This window comes from Oryctolagus cuniculus, chromosome 6, assembly GCF_964237555.1.
Source record: "Oryctolagus cuniculus chromosome 6, mOryCun1.1, whole genome shotgun sequence".
Lineage (NCBI taxonomy): Eukaryota > Metazoa > Chordata > Mammalia > Lagomorpha > Leporidae > Oryctolagus > Oryctolagus cuniculus.
Window position 1 is genome coordinate 95,952,329 of NC_091437.1, and position 23,914 is coordinate 95,976,242.

At 41.7% G+C, this 23,914-nt stretch overlaps 1 protein-coding gene across 19 annotated transcripts in view; it reads right to left on the minus strand.

Moving 5' to 3' along the window:
• Positions 1–23,914, minus strand: part of NCOA2 (nuclear receptor coactivator 2) — a 299,416-nt gene that overhangs the window by 157,348 nt on the left and 118,154 nt on the right. The gene's annotated exons all lie outside the window — the stretch shown is intronic.

The window sequence follows — 23,914 nt, forward strand, 5'->3', positions numbered from 1 at the left end:
CATTCTTTTAAGTCATCCTACTCTAATACAACAGGCTAAACACATTTAATAAACTAAAGCAAAAAATGGCAGCAAAGACACATTATGCTATTATAATTTTTCAAAATGAAACACATTTTGTACCACTTGCCAGGGTACTGCTCTATCTTGAACAGATATTCAAGTCATATAATTTCCATACACTTATTCATGAGGGCTGGACACTGTTCATGGCGTAGCATATAGCAGTGAACCAATCATATAAAAATCTCTGCCCTCCTGGCTGACCTAATGGTTAAGAGAGACAATAAACAAGATAAGTAAATAAAACACATAGTATATAAGACAGTGATAAGTTCAAGGGACAAAAAGCAGCATGCAGAAGGATTAAAGAAGTCAGGCTGCGGGCACTTGAGGTAGGGCATTAGGGACTTGGTTCTTTACAAGACCTTCAGCCACACAGCAAGCCTCCAATTACTGTGACAGCCAAGACTGTTCCTCACCTTTCCAAATATGCCAGAGGGACACTGGTGCTCTTGAGAACCAGAGAGACCATCCTTGTTCACCCTTCCCTCATTTTCCACAAGCTGGCCTCACTCAGAACCCGTTTTATAACGCTTCCTTTGGCTTCCATGACTGCACTGTCCTGCTCCTCTGACCTCCCTGATCTGTGCCAAGTCCGGCTCTCCCTGCCATCAAACGCCACCATGTTCCCTCAAAATACAGCCATTTCTTCAATGATAGCCTCACCGCTTCTCACTGCCAAGCCACTCTCGGTAATCTCATCTGCTGCTGCATTTCAAGGATAATGCCTACGTCCAGGAGGCCCAATTTACACTTTCAGCTTCAAGACAGCACCTTAACTCCAGTGCCCAACCATTAACCTCTCGTGTTGCCCTGATGTGTCCAGAACCCAAACCCCCACCTTTCTCCAGAACCCCCTACATCCCAAATCTGCTACTTCTCACTTTACCAGTCACCCAGCAAATTTTCCTTCATGGTCTTTCTCAATAGTCAAATCCAATCTCAAACCAAGATCTTTAGGTTCTAGTTTCCAACTGAGCCTGAAAGCTTTATTATCTCAATGGCCACTCACTCACGAAGTCTTCTCTCAGCCCCTCATACAAGTGAGGTCTTTCCTCAGTTCTCAAAAGCCATCAGTCTCTGCAGATAGCATCTACCAGTTAATCTATAAATGTGTGCCAGGCAATGTACTGGGAAGAAAGGACCCAAAAGTAAAAAACTGTTCTTGTTATACGACAGTCATTCTCATCCATGCGTTTGTTTTACCCCAGGTATATCATAACATGAATGAGGACCCACATGGTGACTATCGGCTCTTTGCTGTCAGTCTATATACTCATCTTGATATTCCCTGCAGCCCTATAGGGCTCCTTATGACATGCTGCTATATAGAGTAAACTTAAATTTGATGGCAGTCATTACTTCGTTTTACTTCAATATTCTATTCCAGAAAACCTTAAAGAGTTTCATAGAGGAGAATTAACTATTCCTAAATGACATGTGAGAAAAATTAACTTTGTACAATTTAGAGGAAGATATGATTATAAGCTAATTTTGTACATAACATTTTACAATGAATTAAATACATAAAATTAGGAATAGACCTTAAGCGTCTTGGACCCGCAAACTTCAGAGTCTAAAACATATACCAAAGCCATGACTATCTAAGAACAAGCACTCAATGAAGCCCTCAGTCCTGACACTCACTTTTATTGTCATCCTCTGTGCCTTATCACTGAAGAAAGATCTCTCATATAAAATCTCTCTGGGGCTGGTGCTATGGTGTAGCAAGTAAAGCTGCCGCCTGCAGTGCTGGCATCCCATACAGGCATCGGTTTGAGTCCTGGTGGCTCCACTTCTGATCCAGCTCTCTGCTATGGCCTGGGAAAGCAGTAGAAGATGGCCCAAGTCCTTAGGCCCCTGCACCTGTGAGGGGGACATGGAGGAAACTCCTGGCTCCTGGCTTTGGATCCACCCATCATCTCTGGCTCTTACGGTCAATTGGGGAGTGAACCAGCAGATGGAAGACCTCTCTCTGTCTCTGCCTCTCTGTAACTGTCTTTCAAGTAAATACATAAACCAAAAAGTTCTCTGATTGGGAATCACTAGGCCATATGCAAAGAGAAATTAAAATGACTGAATAATGAACAAATTCACTGCATTAGGTCCCTGGTTTGGTGTTAAACACAAGTTTATTAGTCAGAGGCATGAGTCAAATATAAAGTGTGAAGACAACCTGAGGAGACAACTCCTATAACTCAACCCTTTTGTACTCAACACCTTTACCAGGAAATAGAGTCAGAACTGTAATCCTCCCCTCCTTAACAAAATTATCTAGAACAAAATCAAAGGTTAACTGTCTAGTAGCTTAGATACTGTCGATATGCAAACACATGCTAAGACCAGAAATGAGTCTTAACATTTCTACAGTACTATTTCTTATACTGCCAGATGATTTTTTAAAAGATATATTTACTTATTTATTTATTTGAGAAGTAGAGTTAAAGACAGAGAGATAAAGCTCTCATATAAGATAAAGCTGGCTCACTCCCCCAAATGGTCACAACGGCTGGAGCTGAGCCAATCCAAAGTCAGGAGCCAGGAGCTTCTTCCAGGTCTCCCACAAGGTGCAGGGGCCCAAGAACTTGGGCCATCTTCCACTGCTTTCCCAGGCCATAGGCAGAGAGTTGGACTGGAAAAGGAGCAGCTGGGACTAGAACCAGTGCCCAGATGGAAGGCTGGCACCGCCTGCTATGCCACAGCGCTGGGCCTACCAAATGAGTTTTCTGAATCAACAGAGTTTAATGAGGATGAAGGACCCGCCTGTGCTTGGTGCAAAGCTAGGCATGCACCCAACCATTTGCTTGGAACATTATAATGAACAAATCTGAAGTCTAACTGGTCAGCTTCAGGTGGTAAGTATCAGTAGTGCAATTACACAGTCAACTAAAAATTACTGAACAGTGCACTGCTATCCATCTCCCATTTAAGATACCAAAGGCTGTCAGTATTTTCTTTTAAAGCATAACTTACAGTATTAGGAAATCTATTCCTTTAAAAAAAAAAAGGCAAGATCTAAAAAATGACTAACAACTAAAAATATTTACAAAGAGTTTACCAAAAAGGTGGAGAATCTCTATAATTACTGAAACATGAACTGGTAAGTGAACAAAGCAGGTATTTTATGGGAAATTCCACACCTTCTGAGTCCCTGCACAGGTGATGGTGAAGATAAGACAGCAACTCATATAAAAGGTGAATCTTCACAGCTGACCCCGTCCCTTGTTTACACAGTAAGAGGCTTTTACAGAAAAAATGCAGAAAGGATAAAATCACGTACATGTTCCAGCAAAGAAGGAAAAGGAAGGACATAGCAAATAATAAATACAATGGCAGAACACGGCAGACAAACCCCGAGTCTTCATTTTGTAAACTGAAAGCTTCAGTACATACAGCAGATAATATGAAAAAAATATAGTAAAGAAATTAGCAAACACTTTATGCTGTAATACTTTCTAAATACCAAAGCTTCAAATTAATTTTAAGAACAGCTAATATTTATTGAGGGTTTAGTAAGTGCTAAGCCTAGTGTTAAGCACTTTACACACATCTTATTTAATAACAACCCTAGGAAGCAGATGTTTATATTATCCCCCATTTTATAGTAAATGTCAGAGCTTGATTTCAAACGCAGGGTCTGACTTGGCTCTTTAATCACTACGATATATACCATATTAACTTTCATGTAACCTTAATGCTTAGGGACAGACACAGAGTAATTAATATGCCCAATCCTCTGGTCCTACAGGAGTACCATATGGACTTTTTAAACCTTTACACTTTAACGTACTTTTACGCGGAGGAGAAAGGACAGGCAAAGTAGTGATAATTGGTTCCTGATGTGGGAAAAGGAAATCAGTGTTACTCTTATTGCAGCCCCTTGAATCAGAGCCCAAACAGAGACATGGCCAGGACTGCTACAGGAGGAGGACAAAGGCACCAGGGCCTGTGCTGCCAGGCAAACCATGCTCTTTCAGGGAGCAGAACATGCAGCTTCTACAAAATAGTTCATTTTTATTTATTTGAAAGGCAGGGCTAGGAGGGCAGGGCAGGAGAAAGATCTTCTACTCACTGGTTCACTCTCCAAATGCCCTCAACAGAAGGGTCTGGGCCAGGCAGAAACCAGGAGCCAGGAACTGCATCTGAGTCTCCCACGGGGGTGTCAAGGACTCAAGCACTTGAGACATCATCTGTTGCCTCCTAGGCATATTAGCAGGAAGCTGGATCTGAAGCAGAAGCGGCATTCTGATGGGATGAGGATGTCCTAAGTTTACCTTGCAGTGCCATAATACCAGCTTTTAAATCAGTTTATACAAGCTTTGGGCAGGTAACTACAGGTGCTATCTTGCTTAAAAAAAAAAAAAAAAAAAAAACAAAACCAGTTGGTGTTGAAATTGGGAGGAGGAAAGAAGGCTTAAGAAAGCTGCTGCAATTTCATTTGATCCAACAGATTCAGTTTCTTTTATCTTGCGGGAAGTGAAGCAGTGAGCAAGCAAAATACTCATTTTTATATATATGAGCTGATCCTTTTTTAAAAAAGAAAGCCTTGTTTCTACCACTAGTTTTAGCATTTTCCCTTTGTTCTAAAAATCAAGGGAAAAGCATTTGGTCTAGTGGTTAAGACACTGCTTGAGAAACCAACAGTGAAAGTTGGAGTCCTTGCTCCACGCCTGACTCAGTTCCTGCTGTTGTTAAGTTTCTAGGACCAGTGTTGTGGCATCACAAGTGGAGCTGTCTGCAACACTGGCATCCCATATGGGTGTCAGTTCACATCCCAGCTGGGATCCAGTTCCAATTCAACGCCCTACAAATGGCCTGGGAAAAGCAGCAGAAGATGACTCAAGTGTTTGGGCCCCTGCCACCCACATGGGAGACCCAGATTAAGTTTCTGGCTCCTGGCTCCAACCTGGCCCAGTCTCGGCTGTTGCAGCCATCTGGGGAGTGAACCAGCAGATGGAAGACCTCCCCTCAAATCTGTCCTTCAAATAAATAAACAACTCTTTTTTTTTTTTTCCAAATCAAGTGTTCAAAAAAAGTCTTATGCCACCAATGTTAACCTATAATAGTAAACGTTAACCTGTTTTCCTTTATTTCAGGCTGCAATGGAAACTGAAGAGTAAGTTGACAATTTTTAGTAAAGCTAAAAATCACATACCCTAACCCAGCCCAGAAGTATTAGCCTCCTAGGAAACGGATCACTTTGGTCACATCACTCCCAGGCTCCTCACCTTCACAGGCTCACAACCAGGCCCAGGGTTCTGCTTCCTCTACTTCGGACACATGGTTCCCTCAGGCTGAGCTGCTCTACCTAACGCCTGGTACAGGCCTTGCTCATTCTCACCTCTTCTGTCAAGCTACGCCTCTTGCCTGTAAGGCCACACTCTCCAGCATCACCTTTCTGTGGCTGTCTCAATTCTGGCTGCCTTACAAGGCTTTGTCCCAAGTCTCACCTCCTCTAAAAGTCCCTCCCCTCTAACCAATTCACCTGATTTAGGCTCATTCACTCAATAAATATTTATAAGATGCCCAGCCTGTAACAGGAGACATAGTTTTGGGGCACTCAAAGAATACTTACATGTCCCACATACAAATTAAACATGGCTTTGGTCTGTAATTTATATGTTGATCTCAACTACATTATAAACTTCCTAAAGATAAGGGGTACTTTAATCCAGAGCAACGAACAACACCATGTTTTCTAAGTAGTCAGGATTCAATAAATACTCTCTGGTTAGATGAATTTTGAAATAAGGTGGTACTCACATAGTTTAATTTTATTACACAAGATAATCAATGCCTATCCTTGGAGTGTTGCATAATTACAACATTTGCTTGTGTTGTATATATCCACACAGGAACAATGGACTTGGAGTCAGAAGAGCTACATGGAACCTGGGTTACTCTACATACACCACCTCTCACCATCTTCCTGTCTACACATTAATCTCCATAAAATGAGAACAGTTACCCTCATCTAAAAGACTTTCACAATCATAGTGAGGAACAAATAAATGAGGAGGAGACATGTTACTGTGCTAGAGGGATGCTTAGCACTCCCTCACTGATGCAACAGACATTTATGAGGGTGTTCTCAACACCAATATTCCCATTTCCCACAAGAACTTACGAAGGTCTGTTTGCCTTTCTGCTAGGTGACAGGGATGCAGTTTTTAAGGAATCAAAGAAAGGAGTTTCTACAGAAATACATGAGCCATAAAACAGTTTAATTAAATGTTCAATAATCTCTGAAGGTCATGAAACTTTTCTATTTTAAAATGTATTTACATAATTTATTTACATAAATAAATAAACAGTAGGCATTTACTGCTCTGCTGAAGTAGTAATTATACATGGTGTCTGGAAAAGAATAGAGAAATAGCAAAATTGCTAGTTAGAATACACATGATCAATAAAATGCTTATTTTCTTCTTGATCAGGTTATTTTATATTTGACTTCCTGTTTGAAGTAGGATACGTGAAAAGTCATTAGTGAATCACTCAGCTACTCCATTTTTCAGAACAATTGCCAAACTCTATTAGCAGTAGCAGCTACTTTTTTTTTTTTTTTTTTTTTTTTTTTTTTTTTTTTTTGACAGGCAGAGTGGACAGTGAGAGAGAGAGACAGAGAGAAAGGTCTTCCTTTACCGTTGGTTCACCCTCCAATGGCCGCCGCGGCCGGCGCGCTGCGGCCGGCGCACCGCGCTGATCCGATGGCAGGAGCCAGGAGCCAGGTGCTTTTCCTGGTCTCCCATGGGGTGCAGGGCCCAAGCACCTGGGCCATCCTCCACTGCACTCCCTGGCCACAGCAGAGGGCTGGCCTGGAAGAGGGGCAACCGGGACAGAATCCGGCGCCCCGACCGGGACTAGAACCCAGTGTGCCGGCGCCGCTAGGCGGAGGATTAGCCTATTGAGCCGCGGCGCCGGCCAGGCTCTAGATTTAATGATACTCAGTTTGGCCATTTTTATGTGATGTGTAAAAAATACAATCAGAATGTGTGCATTTAATATTTAGCTTGTAAATAAAATCTTGCATTAAGCACAGTCTATTTTCCTCTGCCACCGCTTTGATTACATAATGCAAAATCTAGGTTACTACTGCACCATGTAAAGCTGGTGCTCGACTAATTCAGTCTTGGCTGCACTGCTTATTAGCTATGTCACCTTTGGAAAATTACTAAGCTTTGTAAGCTTTAGCTTCCTCTTTTATGAAAGAGTGATACTAATCACTACCATATCACAGGACTGTCATGAGTATCAAATGAATTAGTACAATAAAGCAGAATAGCACTTAAAATGAATTATGAAGAAGTTTTGTGTTTTTAATAGGAAGTTAGGAGCCGGCACTGTGGCATAGCAGATAAAACCGCCGCCTGCAGTGCTGGCATCCCATATGGGCACCAGTTCGAGTCCCAGCTGCTCCACTTCTGATCTGGCTCTCTGCTATGGCCTAGGAAAGTAGTGAAAGATGGCCCAAGTGTTTGGGCCCCTGCACCCAAGTGGGAGACCCAGAAGAAACTCCTGGCTCCTGGCTTTGGATCAGCGCAGCTCTGACCATTGCAGCCAAGTGGGGAGTAAACCAATGGATGGAAGACCTCTCTCTCTCTCTGCCTCTCCTTCTCTCTCTGTGTAGCTCTTTCAAGTAAATAAATAAATCTTTAAAAAAAAAAAAAAAAAAAGGAAGTTAACTCCAATTACTGAAGAATAAGTTTTAAGTATACAGCAATGCTTAAACAGTAAGACTGCGCCAGTATCTTTCTGCTTAGCAGGTTCTTTTAAGCTCAAAAAATTAACATGACATTAAATGCCCCTCAAAGAATCCATAAAGATAAATATTTATGTATTTTTCTCCCCATGGGTTTAATATTTTTAATACAAAAAGTGTTTTCTAGCGAAAATGTTGAAAATACAGAAAAGTCAGCAGTGACAGCCATGCATAGTTTTACTATCTGAACATACTATTGTGGTTTATTTATTTCCAAGAATATTCTGACTAAAATACAAGTTTTTAAATCAGCTGTATGAAGTTGAGTCCTACCATTTCCACTTAACAGTACCACAAAAATATTTTTCCTTATTATTTCAGCTTCTGGAAAGATTATAACCAAGCCACTGATTCTCACCTTCACACATAAGCACACTTGCCAAAAAAAAAGAATAATAAAGAAGATCTATCTGAGTGTGCAGATTACTTTCCATACACAAACGCTGGCATCTCTCAAGTGCTCAGTATGATTTTAACACCAAACTAATACCGGCAAGAAGATAAAGATATTGAATAAAGTAGCTTCAACTTAAAAGCTAATTTGGGTAAAGAATGTTTCTAATTTTTCACTAGGAGCAAAGACAATGAATTAATACACAAAATATACATATTTACACTCAGATTTAAGGCAAGTCAACCCAAATTCAATCAATAACACTCATAAATGTGCCTATGCTGAAATTTTAATTTTCCATCTAATTGTTTAACAATACGTCGACTTATCAGAGACTTTAAAAATATTTACATATTCACTGAAGCTCAATTATTATTTTTTCCAGATTCAGTATGTATCAATTTGATTGACTAATAGCAACCACTGAAATTGGTTCATTTGAGGGCAGGCATTTAGTGCAGCAGTTAAGATGCTGCATGTGACACCTGCATCCCATGAACGCCTGGGTTCAGAGTCCCCAGCTTGGCTCCCCATTCCAGCTTCCCAGCAACACGCACTTTGGGAGGTACCAGATGAAAGCTCTAGTACTTGGGTTCCTGCCACCCATCTGAGAGACCTAGACTGAGTTTCTGGCTCTTGGTTTCACCCTGGCCCAGCTGCAGCTGTAACAGGCATTTGGGGGAATAAATCAGCAGACAGAAGGTCTGTCTGTCTCTGTCTCTCTGCCTTCCAGAAGTTTGTAAAAGTTTCATTTACAAAACAATTAGGGAAGTAGTGTGGTTTTTAATGGAAAGAATCAATGAACTTGAAAGGCAAGAATCTAGATTCATATTCCAGCACAGCTCGGAACTATGCAACAGCCAAGAAAATCATTTAATTCTCAATCCTGAATTTCAAGTCCTTGAGTTATTTGAATCCTAGGGCTTCTACTGTAAAGATCCTAAGAAATAAATATGGTAACAGCACCATCAACTGGCACGCAAATCTCTGACTGCCACAGGACAGGTGACATTCATTGATGCACATCACATCCTAAAACCTGGACTTACATTTAGTGTTATCCCAGACAGCCTGGGCTTTTTTGCTGTTTATATAGATTGCTTTCTTTCAAAGTAAAAAAATAAAAACAGTCTCTTCTGCTCTCCTCATTCCCTTTAACAATGACAAAACTGAAATTAAATATTTTGGATTCTTGTTTCGTTTTTTTTTTTTTTTTTGACAGGCAGAGTGGACAGTGAGAGAGAGAGACAGAGAGAAAGGTCTTCCTTTACCGTTGGTTCACCCTCCAATGGCCGCCGCGGCCGGCGCGCTGCGGCCGGCGCACCGCGCTGATCCGATGGCAGGAGCCAGGAGCCAGGTGCTTTTCCTGGTCTCCCATGGGGTGCAGGGCCCAAGCACCTGGGCCATCCTCCACTGCACTCCCTGGCCACAGCAGAGGGCTGGCCTGGAAGAGGGGCAACCGGGACAGAATCCGGCGCCCCGACCGGGACTAGAACCCGGTGTGCCAGCGCCGCTAGGCGGAGGATTAGCCTAGTGAGCCGTGGCGCCGGCCCTGATTCTTGTTTCATTAAAGAAACTTGAATTTACTTTTCTGGTGTACAAGAAAACCTATTTTGAAATCTGTCTAATCAACAGACATTAATGCTGTCTGGTCAAATTAATAAGCATGCATAATTAATAAAAGAATGCCATATGAAATCACCCTTGAATTCATTTGTTTTGAACACATACCTATGAGCAATTAAAGAAAAAGACAACAACAATGAATTACCGACCTCACATTTATTTAAAATACAGAACTGGGACAAGTTGGCCTTGCAGTTAAGATGCTGCTTAAGACAGCTGTGTCCCATATTGGAGGGCCAGGGTTCAATATCTAGCTCTGCCTTCTGACCCCAGCTTCCTGCTAAAGCAGACACTGGGAGGCAGTGGCAATGGCTCAAGTGCTTTGGTTCCTGCCACCCACATGGGAATCCTGGATTGTTCTCTTGGCTCCAGGACCCAGCCCAGTCCTGGTGGTTGCAGGCATTTGGGGACTGAACCAGAAGATGTGAGTTCGCTCACTGCCTCTCAAAATAAATGAATGAATGAATGAATGAATGAATAAATAAAGTACTGCTATAGGACTTTTCAAAGCCCATGAAATTAGCAATTGAAATGATATTAACATGCATTAGAATGCTAATTGTTAATTTTTGTTCAAAATGTGCAGTAAAAGGGAAGACACATGCTGAAAATGTATCTTGGCTCATTAAAAAAAAAAAACAACACAGGATGTGTGCTTTTCGTCTAGTGGTTAAGACGCCCACATACACTATCAGAGCACCTGCGCTGGCTACTAACTCCAGATTCCTCATAAAGTAGACTCTGAGATGACTCACTGATAGCTCAAGTAATTGATTTCTTGCCACCCAAGTGGGAGACCAGGATTGAGCTCCTGGCACCAAGCTTCAGCCTGGCCCAGTCCTGACTCCTGTAGGCATTTGGAGAATGAACCAGTGGATGGGAGATCTCTGTGTGTGTGTGTGTGTGTGTGTGTGTGTGTGTCTGCCTTTTTAGTAATAATTTAAAAATTTTTGTTTAAAGTGACCCTAAGTATATGCTACTGGTGGAGTGGGAGGGGAGTAACATTTTTTTAAGGTAAGGAGGAGATCTCTCCTTGCCATCTTTCTGGGAAGCATCACTTGTGGTCCAGGATATAGCACGCTGATAGATTTGCCTTGTCTTTCATTTAGCTAACAGAAAATAAAAATCTGAAAGAAACAAGGACAACGTAAGCATCAAAGTACCACAGAGGACCCTGAGCTAATTACTATTAAGTTATCCGTTTCAACTGACTAAATGCAGTTATAATGGGTACCCTGGCTGTAAATTTAAAATGCTATACTCACGTGAAGACTGTGCAATAAGCAGTCACTCTGCTCCTTTCTTTTGTGTTCTCTAATGGGAAAACTGAGTTCTTTTGCCTTTTAAAATTAAATGCTTTAATGAAGTAGGATTTTTAGGGGAATGAATACTCCATGCTTTAAGTCGTAAATTACTAGAAGCTGCTCTCACTGGTCTTGACTATGTAGAAACTACAGTGATTAAGTGCTTTCCTGAGCCTGCACATCAGACGTCGGTGCTTGGGGCGTCGGAAACTAAAAGGAGAACGGCACCAGTGAGCTGCTCTGTGAAGCTCCGGGCCAAAGTGCACCACAACATCGCGCAGTCGCTCGATCCCCCTCCGCTCCTGAGATGAACAGAAACGCCTGAGCAGATGAGAGCCAGCAGCTCCATCGCTCTGATCTTGTGTGCCTACCGACTGCTCCCGACGCAGGTGCCGGCAAACACAGGCCGCCTCACTCCTGAATCACACCGCCTGATGAAGGAAATGCCTGACTGAAACCCTTTCACTCTCCAGGGGAAATACTTTCCACAGGAAAGCTTGTAGAAATCCGAGTAGAGTCAGTAAGGCGACTGGAAAATCATAAGGATTCCGGACACATGTATTACCTGTTTATTACCAACTAGTCTCCAACTTATAGACATTTACCTGCAGAGACTTGAGAAAGACCCTGTTGAAAGTGCACACCTTTTTATATTTCGGAGTATGTCCAAACCTGGCAGAGCCTGTGCATTCTCTGAAACGCCAAGATTTTTCACTTTTCCTTCTTCCGTCTTTAAACTGCCTGTATGTGAGCTTTCACCACCAGCATTCTGCTACAGGTACAGACATGGCTGACATGCATTGATTCATCCCAGAACGAGGGATGCTTACAGAAATTCAGCCAGAATCAGTCAAAGCAAGCAGTACATGCTTCAACATGAACACCCTCCCCTCCTCAAAACTTCCCAAGTCATTAGCTGTCTAACTCAGCTTCTTGGGTCTTCTACTCTTCCTTTCTTCTCTGTCATTCTTCTGCTTATATGATCACGTGCTTCCATTTTTTAGCCTTTGATAAGAATAACTGTAAAAGGCTAAAGACAGCTTTTTTTCCCTGACCACAAGTTTAATTCAGCAGTCTCTTAACTGGTCCCAAAGCAGAGACTCCCTTTGCTCCACCTCCTACCATCTGTCACAAGAGTCAGATTACAAATCAACCCAAATGAGGGGAGCAGGGGCCATGTATGTGAAGAGCAAACACGAGGCAAAGGAGAAAGTAGTGGATAGGTCGCCAGTTGAAACCATCGTATAAATTCTATTCTTTATCTAATAGAATTTGTACAAAGTGGCAGTGTGTTAGATATAACATTAAAGTGAACGTTTAAAACAAAAAGAACTTTCCAACATCCTAAATAAAAATTCTCTTTGAAGATATAATTATTTTATTCAATCTACAGATTAAACAAATAACATTAGAAATGAAGAAATCTAATTTTTCATTCCCAGTGTTTTTTGTTTTTTTGTTTGGTTTTGTTTTGTTTTGACAGGCAGAGTTAGACAGTGGGGGGGGGGGGAAGGTCTTCCCTCCGTTGGTTCACCCCCCACATGGCCACTACGGCCAGCGCTGCGTCAGAAGCCAGGTGCTTCCTCCTGGTCTCCCATGCGGGTGCAGGGCCCAAGTGCTTGGGCCATCCTCCACTGCCTTCCCGGGCCACAGAAGGAGCTGGACTGGAAGAGGAGCAACTGGGACAGAACCCGGCGACCCAACAGGGACTGGAACCCGGGGTGCCGGCGCCGCAGGTGGAGGATTAGACAAGTGAGCTGCGGCACCGGCCCATTCCCAGTGTTTTGAAGTCATCTCTAATGCCACCAGAAATATTAACAGTGAAATATATTAAACACAAAATTATGTAATTATGTAGCTATTTAAATTTTTAATGAAGAAAATAACTTTATTTTTGATATTTTATAGTTTAAAAACTGCTTTGTGAACTGATTAATAACTGCGTTGATAAATCTTCTAAAGATTTCAGTGAGCTTTTTAAAATGATGATTAAGAGTAGCCTGAGGCGGTCAGTCAGCAGACATCTTAGAAATCTAACTCTAAATGGTTTTAACTTAAAACTTCATGCCAAAAAAACTTGCATCAGAGGGCACTTAACTAAAGCAACAATAAAAACTTGTAGAACACTGAATTTTTTGAGTAAAGGTACTTGATGCTTTTCTATTATATGCAAGCACCTGAGAAAGAATTTTGATCCACCTTTACCTCATTAAAATACTAAAGTTTCCAAAGTGCAGGGTGTAACCTGATCATAATTGGCGTGAAGGGCAAGAGCTGACTATATGCTAAATCTTGCCATCTGTAGGTGCTTTACACAGCTCTAGTTTTTTTTTTTTTTTTTTTAAAGGAGGGTCAAAAGTTTACAATTTCTTTTTTGTAGCTAATTACCAATCACAAAATTCTTTCACTGCAGGTCCTGTTTGAAATCTTCTCTGAGCAATTTTGATACTACCCAATCATAAATCGGCTCAACATTATTAGTCTGTGCCCAAATTCATTTCACACTTGCACAATGGATAAAGTCTCCTTCCTTCTCCCTCTCTTTCTTTCAAAAATGTATTTATTTGAAAAGCAAAGGGGGAAGATGGAGGGGAAGAGGGAGAGGGAGAGTGAGCAAGAGGGAGCTCTTCTATCAGATGGCTTACTCCCCAAATGGCTGCAACAGCCAGGGCTGGGCCAAGCTAAAGCCAGGAGGCAGGAACTCCATCAGGTCTCCCACGCTGGGGCAGAGATGGACTCAAGTGCTCAAGCCGTCAACTGCTGCCTTTCGGGTGCATTAGCAGGGAGCTGGATTGGAAGTAGAGTAGCCAGAACTGGACCCAGTGCTCTGGTACGGGATATGGGTGTCCCAAGCAGCAGCTTAACCTGTTGCACCATAATGCCCAACCCCAGATGCAGTCGTAATGATTAAGAAAATAATACTTCCATATTTAGCAAAAGGATTATTTCCCTCAAAATAACTTTGTCCAAATACACTGCTTTTAGAATACAAAAATTATAACTTAAAGATTCTTCTATAAAATCACTGGAAGTTTTCAACCCAACCATCTACACAGAAGCAAAACTGACCAGTATTCATTCTCAGAATCCCGATGTCACTGTGACAGGATGAACTTTCTACCATTCAAGATGTTCATGCACTCCACTGGTCTCACCTCCAGCGTCCACAACACAAACTGTGATGGACCACATCCCACGAGCCAGATTTCAGGCTGCAGAATCCCATAGTAAGTCATATTATTTCCAGACCAAACAGATTTACATCACAATGAAACAATAAAATTTCTACCTGTAAAAAATCCAAATACGTCTAATAAAAGGGCACTTTCACTCAAGACGGTATGCAGCTCTGATGATTTTAAATTAACAGTTAATCCAGGCCAGCGCCGCGGCTCAATAGGCTAATCCTCCACCTAGCGGCGCCAGCACACCAGGTTCTAGTCCCGGTCGGGGCGCCGGATTCTGTCCCGGTTGCCCCTCTTCCAGGCCAGCTCTCTGCTGTGGCCAGGTAGTGCAGTGGAGGATGGCCCAAGCACTTGGGCCCTGCACCCCATGGGAGACCAGGAGAAGCACCTGGCTCCTGCCATCGGGTCAGCGCGGTGCACCAGCCGCAGCGCGCCGGCCGTGGCGGCCATTGGAGGGTGAACCAACGGCAAAGGAAGACCTTTCTCTCTGTCTCTCTCTCTCACTGTCCACTCTGCCTGTCAAAAAACAAACAAACAAACAAAAACCAAAAACCAGTTAATCCAAAGTTCAAAAGTAAAAATATGCCCTTTGAAAAACTCCACTCATTCCATCTTCTCATTTCTCTCCTTTACAGTTATCAAACTTTACTTGTCAAACTCTATCCTCAATTATTCACAGGAAATTTCCAGTAAAATCACCATGAATTCAGTAGGGATAATGGGGAAGCAGCTAAGAGTAGAATAGAGTTCTTCCTAGGAAGTAAGAAAGCGCTAATATGTACTTGCAGTTTAGCTTATAAAAGGATTAGGTTCCTAAAAATACCACATATATCACGTAAATCTGAATGCAATATACAAGAGAAACTTAATATTTAAACAAATCCTGCTGAGTCCTTCTTTTAAATCAAACAATCTTTAGCAGTACAAATAATGAGCTGCTACTATACTAATTTTACATTTTACACATAGGAACAGGACATGTTAAAACAGGTTAAATCTATGTACTGAAATTTAAAACACACAAAAAATAGTCAATTGACAAATTCTGTGGAGAAACTACGAAAGAAACCTGGAATTGATGTTTCTAATTAGCAAGGGCTTTCACCTAGCCTTAAAGGCAAGTTCTCCTTTCCTGATTACTTTGAACACTATCACAAAGCACTATACTCTCTCCGGCACTTCTTCCACAGAACTTGGGATGGAGCAGATGCAACCAACAGCACAATTCGAGATCCCTAATGCCAAAAACGGCACCAAAATCCTCTGTCAGAGATGCAGGTTCTGATATTTAAACAACCACACTTTTCAAAACATGAAAGCTGTGCAGCTTGTAGAACAGCAGAAATATTCTGGTCAAAAAATTAAACTCATTCCACTCAAAATAATATTAAACTTTACAAAGTGCTTTATCATTTTAGACGTAAGGTAAAATTCAGACTAAAATGATCTCCGAAAAGCTCTAGAGTTCATCCTCTTTTCCATCAATGATTCCCTAATTATCAGAGGCGTTTGTTTGCCTTTAACATTAAGAGAAGAATTTCTTAATACACTCAAAGAATATCAGTTTCCTCTTCCAAGATAAAAAGAGGCAGATCATTAATGTGAAATGGCTAAATTAAATGAAAAGAGAGAAATTAAGAAAGAAATTTGGGACAGGACCCATAACAGCATCGCAATTAAGAAGATAAGAGAAGAAAATTCTTAGGAAAGACAAATAAATCCTCCAGCCTCCAGGATGAGGGACCCGCACTTGGGGGAAAAAGATTAACATTCAAGAGCAGCAAATTGATGGGATTCAAGAAGCAAAAGCAAAAAGTACTACACCAAAGATTTCTGAATTCTAAATTTTAAACGTAAGTACACCTATTAGTCTCAAAACATTTCTCTCAAATTCTGAAACACATAAAAAAAATATGGCCGGCGCCACGGCTCACTAGGCTAATCCTCCGCCTAGCGGCGCCGGCACACCGGGTTCTAGTCCCAGTCGGGGCTCCGGATTCTGTCCCGGTTGCCCCTCTTCCAGGCCAGCTCTGCTATAGCCCGGGAGTGCAGTGGAGGATGGCGCAAGTGCTTGGGCCCTGCACCCGCATGGGAGAGCAGGAGGAAGCACCTGGCTCCTGGCTTTGGATCGGTGCAGCGCTGGCCGTAGTGGCCATGTTGGGGGTGAACCAACGGAAGGAAGACCTTTCTGTCTCTCTCACTGTCTAACTCTGCCTGTCAAAAATAAATAAAAAATTAAAAAACAAAAAAATGGACCCTGTCTATATCTACTACATGGCATTTAAAATTTTCTGATGTTTTCATTCTTTTATTAACTCCTATGGTACCTTTTGTTATCTCATCCTCTACGTGAAATCATGTCAGAATCCACAATAAATACCTCGTTTAAATATACTACATGTAGGTGTGCTAAAAGGACACGTTTCCTCAGATGCTCTCAAGATGGAATGTGAAGGGTTTCTCTACCTTCATTACTCCTCATTGCCACCCAAGGGCAGGCTCCCTCATTTTTCTCACCTAAAACAGGGAAGTCTTTTTTGTTTCCTGATTGGTTCATTAGTGATATAAAAGAGCCAAGAACTTTTGCAAAACATTTTTTCAATAAGGAGTAAGTGATAAAAGTCACCTGGGAGCTGAGTGATGGTAAACAGTGCCAATTCCTTCTGAAACCTTGCCTTTTCTGTTGTGCCAAGTAATGATCTCTACTTTCTTTTTCTTACACTAACCCTAAATGCCTTACAGCTCAAGTGAGTTGTTTATTGGGTTTCCTTTACGTATGCTCAATATACTAAATCTTTCAGTTAAATGAAACTAATCCTGATGGGTTTATGATTTTTTAAAAATCCTACTTTTTAAAGTCTTTCTAAAATACACTGTATCTTTTCCTTGTTACCTGGTGTTTTTAGCATCATTACTAGTAGTAGAGAGGACTAGAGGAAAGAGTGAATAAAGATACTTTATTTTTCTAGTAAATGCTCCTATGAGTAGTATTTTTAGGTCACATCAAAAAGTTATGAATATTTTTATGTGAATCTGTTAATTCAGAGTTCTGTCATTCCCTTTTAAAAAATGATCACAACACAACTTGTCCATTATCCCGTTATTTGTGTTTTCCCCTTTATTTTTCTATTTGCTCATTTTTTATGTATTCCATATGTCTGATTCCAGCAGCCAGTTCTGTTTTCTAGATAAATTGAGAGTGACTTTATTCCTATTCAAATTTCTATAACAGCTTTATTGAAGTATAATTCACATGTCATGCAACTCATCCATTTAAAATGTACAATTCAATGGAGTTTAGTATGTCCAGGGCTGGGCAACCAACACCACAATCAATTGTAGAACATTTTCAACACTGTAAAAAGAAACCTGTCATCCATCAGCAATCACTCCCCACTCCCTGCCCTAGGCAACCATTAATCTACTTTCTATCTCTATAGGTCTGCCTATCCCAGGCATTTTATATAGAAATGGAATCATACAGTATGTGTTCTCTTATAATTGGCTTTTTGCTAAATACAATGTTTTGGAGGCTCATCCACTTTGTTGTATGTATTATTATTTCTTTCTTCCTATTGCTGAGTAACATTCCAAGCACGTAGATAGCCCATTCATCTACCCATCAGTTGATAGACATTTGGATTGTTTTCATTTGGATTGTTTTCATTTGGGGATGTCATGAATAATGTTGCTACAAACATTTCCAGGGTCATATTTCTGTCAATACAGAAAATCAACTAATTAATTTTGGGGAATGAAATGAGGTTGATCACAGAGAACCTGGCTATCCACAGGGGACAAGGCTAGGTCATTTGTAGGACCTGGAATAACTCTTCTCTTTTAGAATAGTAATCACTACTTCCCACCAACAACCTGCTTTAAAACTGGAACTCACATCACCCTAGGCTACATTACAGCCTAAACTTGGCTCAGTTTCCTGTCTTGCCCTCCACTAATCTGCTAGCCACAGCACAGGGCGATCACTGAACCCAAGTTTCATCATTTCATTTCCCTGCCAGTGGGTCCTCACAGAACTCAAGATTGAAGTGCAATGCCTTAGCAAGCAAAAGCCCTTATAAGATGTGGGCACACTCAACCACTTCCACAGTCTTGACCTCTGGCCAGTTGCTGTATGTTATGGAACAACTATTGTTAACTACCCCAAGGGGCCCTGTGCTCTCTTGCTACTGATCCTTTGTACATGCTGTCCTCTCTGCCTGGAATTATCCTTGTCATTGCCATCCCTTGCCACAGACAGAACCAATAGCATCCTACCCTTTTTTATAGGTCATAATCTTAACAATATGTATCTATAGTCCAAGTGAGCAAAATTTGTCTTTTCTCACCGCTAATGCATGAACCTAAGCTTCCCATACCTGTTCCAGGCAAAGACAGAAAACCAGTGAGGAATTTCAACATTGTCACAGATACCTGAGAGTAGCTGCTTTTAGAGGCACACTAGTTAAACAGCATCATCTTTTTATCCTGAGCCACTCAAAGCACAGGCAAGTGACTTGCTACACCAAAACGGTCCCTGATGAGTCTGGGGAGTACCTTCAGAGTCACATAAACCTGGACCTGCAATTTTGCTGATTCTGACATACTGGCTCCAGGCCAAGAATACAGCTTACACAAGGTCTTGCAGCTGCCAGAGTAGGCCCAAGTCGATGAACACCCTGCTAGCAGTTCACTTGTTTGGTTCAATGGCACTTTTTCCAAGGTAGGACACAAGGACCTGAGAACTCAGGCTTAACTTTTTATTTACTCTGGCAAATGGTAAAGCAATCCATAAAAGAGGCATTCAGAATCTTTATGCTGCCTGCCTAGGACACATTCTCAAGTTTACACTGCTCAAAAACAGTATTTTCTTATAATATGTCAAAATGATAGCATTTGTCTTATTGGTTGGCTGTTAGTCTGAGTGACAAGGTTGCTACAATCAATTGAGGAATAAGAATGCTAAAAAGTACTCCCCTTGAGTAAAGGAACAGCACTCTACTCCCTCTCTCTCCTTGCTAGATCACTGCCAACAGCAGCAAGGCACCCTGGAAACGTGAGGGCCAGGGGCTGGAGAATACACGATGGCCTGCTGGGGGCTACGGAAAATGCACTTCTCTACTTTCTGGCCTTCTTTCTATGTTCTCATCCTCATCATCCCTGGACTGTGCTCTCCACTGAGAATCTGTGCATATTTTAGGACCAAATGTCCTCTTTTTTCTTTTTTTCATTTTTTCTTCTCCCCAAGAAAATGAAGCATGACAGAATATATATAAGCAGATGGAGGTGAGAAAGTTATTACAAACTAAACATACATTATTAGAAAAGTTAGGGGAGGGCTAGTGCTGTGGAGTAGCAGGTAAAGCCACTGCCTGCAATGCCAGCATCCCATAAGCTGGTTGGAGTCTGGCTACTCCACTTTCAATCCAGCTCCTGCTAATGCGCCTATGAAAGTAGCCAAAGATGGCCCAAGAGCTTGGGCCCCTGTATCCACATGGGAGACTTGCTGAACCTCCTGGTTCCTGGCTTTGGCCTGGCCCAACCCTGGCTGTTGCAGCCGTTTGGGGAGTGAACAAGCAGATGGAAGGCCTCTCTCTCTCTCTCTGCTTCCCCTTCTCTCTCTGTAACTCTGGCTTTCAAATACATAAATAAAAATCTTGGGGAAAAAAAGCAAAGTTAGTAGAAATATTCTGTTATTCAAAGGAAAGAAATCCTAGGAAGTTAGTATTTCAGGCGCTGACCATTGCTGTTCAGTGGTCGTGAACGCTCAATGACATTCATTTGTTCTTAAAGATCTGGAAAGAACACATAGGGACAGACATCTCAGCCACCTCTTCCCATCTCCCATTTGTTCATTATCTAAGTGCCCAGTCAGATAATTCAAGATCATCTGTGGCTAACATGTGAGTATCCTTTCTTAGGTGATTAATGTGTATATATGAATGTGTGAGTGTGTGCATTACTGAAGAAGATTTCAACTGGCTGTTAGGTTGTTAGTCTGCAAAGAAACCTTCACTCTACCCTGTGGCATCCCAAGAAACAAAGTGGAAGGGGCAGGGGAAATGGAGGCGGGTGGCTGGGTGTGTGTACCACACGTAAAGCTTGGCTAGGAACACCTACAAGGCATTAGCCAACATTTTCAGAAATGCATGTAACCTCGAGCAGGAATAGGAATTGGAAATGAGGAATAGAAGCAGAGGAGAAGAGGAAGAAGAGTGAGAAAGATAAAAACCAAACTTTGAAAAATAATTTTTGATATGGTGTTCCAAATCCTTTATGTGGAAGATCACAATACAACAAAATAATATACTAGAAAAGAAACAGATGTCATTGGGAGAAGAGGAAAGGGGAATCTGAACAGGAGAACAGATTAGATAAATTGCTATCACCAATGGAGGGCCTCGAGCTATGCTTTACACCAGTTGTACAATAAAACCAGACCTTCCCTGTTCTTTCCATCTGATGGACCTGAAACCAACTACTTTAAAGCAGGTGAGGCTACCACCCGCGACTCCAGCATCCCATATGGATGCTAGTTCATGTTCCGGCTGCTCCACTTCCAATCCAGCTCTTGGCTAGTGGCCTGGGAAAACTAGTGAAAGATGGCCAGGTGCTTTGGCCGCTACCACCCACATGGGAGACCCAGAGGAAGCTCCTGGCTTTGGCCTGGTCTAGCCCTGGCTGTTGCAGCCATCTGGAGAGTGAACCAGTAGAAAGAAGATGTCTCTGCCTCTCCCTCTCTAACTATCTCAATTAAATAAATGTTTTTAAAAGGACATTACTTATAACAGCCTTTATCTGTAACTTATTAGAGCTGCATTGTGAGGAGCAACTCAGACTAGACTGTTACTCGAATTAAGACTTATTCTGTGCATCTGCTCTCCCACAATATGGCGCTGGGAGAGGAGGAAACAGCTTCTACACAGCTGCCTCCAGTTCAACCAATAAACTGTAGGACCTGCTCCTGATTGGAGGAGAGCAGCGTACTCGGCGTGTGGGTAGCAGAGTTGGGATTGGTGGAAGAGGACTATAAAGGAGGAGAGAGACAACATGTACCAGGAACATCTATCTGAAGGAACACCTGAGCAGCCCCCGAGAGAGCCGGCCGGCGGTGTGCCGCTCCCCTGCGGAAGTGGGGAAAGTGGCAGGGGGAACCGCCCTTCCACGGAGGTGGAAGGGTCGGTAGCCAACCCGGGAAGAACCAGCAGCAAACCCGGGGAGGGCCGAGCAGACAAAAGAACAGCGCAGGGTCCTGTGTCGTTCCTCCATGAAGAGGGGGAGCGACACTGCATGCTTAGCTTCTTTTATACTCTACAACCACAGGTGTGCTTCAAGCAGAGGCTGGTATAGACACAATTTATTAAGCTCTAATAGAGAAAAATAAAGCTCATCAGGAATGTACTTAGATCTCTGCGTATCTCTGCGTATATCCACGTGTTATGGGTTCCTCCCCAACACTCTGCAGGGAAATCACAATTCAGCTGGGCTAGGTTCACGTGCAGCAGCCACCATTAAGTAGCCGCACACTCAACATACTTTCAGCCAGAATTGCAACTAACAGTTATTTTCCTATTGACACTTGGGTCCCATCAACAGATGTCCCTTATTTCTGTTTCCTTTTTAAATGCTCCTTTTGTGGTGCTCTAGACTACACACAGGGTTGTACACTGTAGAGGCTCATAAGCACAAAGCCAAGGATATGAAACAACAGGGAACAGTGTCCGTTACCCACACATGCCCAGTGCCCACTCCATATCTACCATATTATTTTACATTTGTTGAGACACCGCTTTGTAATCTCACTCATGCAACTTTATGGTTGTCTCCCATTTTTCTTACTGCACTGTTAGATGGCGGTGGGGCAAAGGCCATACAAGTTACTTCTGTATGAACTTTCCTACCTTACTGAATGCACAGTGACTGCTCCAGAAATGAGCATAGACTAAATTGAAAAAGGCTACATGCTGGCTGGGGAATAAAAAACAAATCAGAGGTTTCACCTAGTGAACAAATTCCACTGGCATGACCAGCAGAGGCCCTGTGGCATACAGGTTGAATATCCCTTATCCAAAGTGCTTGGAACACAAGTAATTCAGATTCCAGACTTTTTTGAATTTTGGAATACTTGCATATACATAATGGGATATGTCGCAGATGGAACCCAAGTCCAGCTACAAAATTCATTCATGCTTTTACACATAATCTAAAAGTAATTATATGATTTTTATTAAATGTTTATTGATATATTTATTCATTCATTTATTTGAAGGGCAGAGCAACAGAAAGAGAGGAAGAAACAGGGAAATCTTCCCATCCACTGGTTCACTCCCCAAATGACTACAACAGTCAAGTCTGGGCCAGGCCAAAGCCAGAAGCCAGAAACTCCATCGCGGTGGGAGTACTTGGCCTATCATCCACTGCCCTCCCAGGCAGTTCAGTAAAGAGCTGGACAGGAAGCAGAGCGGCCAGAACTGGAACTGGCACTCCAATATGGGATGTTGCTGTCACAAATGGCCACTTAACTTGCTGTGTCGTAACACCAGCCCTAACTTTACACAGTACTTTCAGCGTACATGCATTTTAACCACACGAGCTCAGGTATGAGATTTCCCAGCTGTGGCACATATCATTGCTCAAAAGTTTCAGATTTTGGAACATCTCAGATTTTAGATTTCTGGATTAGTGATGTTCAATCTGCACAAAGGAAAGACTGGAAATACACAGTTCTAGGTTCAAATTCCAGGGCCACCTATCAAGCCACGTTGATTTTAATTGAATTCTCTGGGCATTAGTGCTTTCCTCTAGTGTTTTCCAAGCCAGTAGTATGAATCTGATAAAATAAAATATATATTAAGGGCTAGTAGAATGGAAAAATGCTTGCAAAAAGTTGCTTTCTTAAAATCCCTTTATATTCTAATTTATAAAATCATTTCTATATTTTCTTTAAAAGAAGGCAGTCAAGTGCTTACTAGAAGGCATGTGAAACAGTTTTTAAAGCTAAATTTAACCAGTGATGTATAAAATAGCATGAATTATTGAAACACTGAAAATATATTTCACACTATTAATTAAATTATAACTTTGTCGTGTATATGCTTTAAAAATCACTTTAAAAGAAAATGAAAATGGCAGCTGTGAATAAAGTAAATTCTGGATGAGAGGCAATTAAGATCTCTTTTTGTGTTCATTGTGAATACTGCTAATTATACCACAAAACTCATAAGCAGCCAAAACGCACTGTGTGCTGGATCTATGCAGCAGCTGTAAATGACCCTGTATGTAAAAAAAAAAAAAAAAGGAAAAGGAAAAGGAGAAATCTGAGAGGGAGGATGCCCTGATGTTTTTACACTTTATAAATATTTTACATTTTATAGATTTTTACATTTTAAAGTCAATGCCTGTTAAGATATGATTATCTGAAATATAGCTGAAATGAAATAGAAATTGTTCAATATAGATCAAGCTATTTTTCAAGAAATAATTGAAAGGATTCTCCAGTGAATCTCACACTTCAAATGTTATCTTTTTTGAATAAAAACTTAAACTTGCTTTTGAGTTGAAGATATTCTTCTTTGTGTGAAAG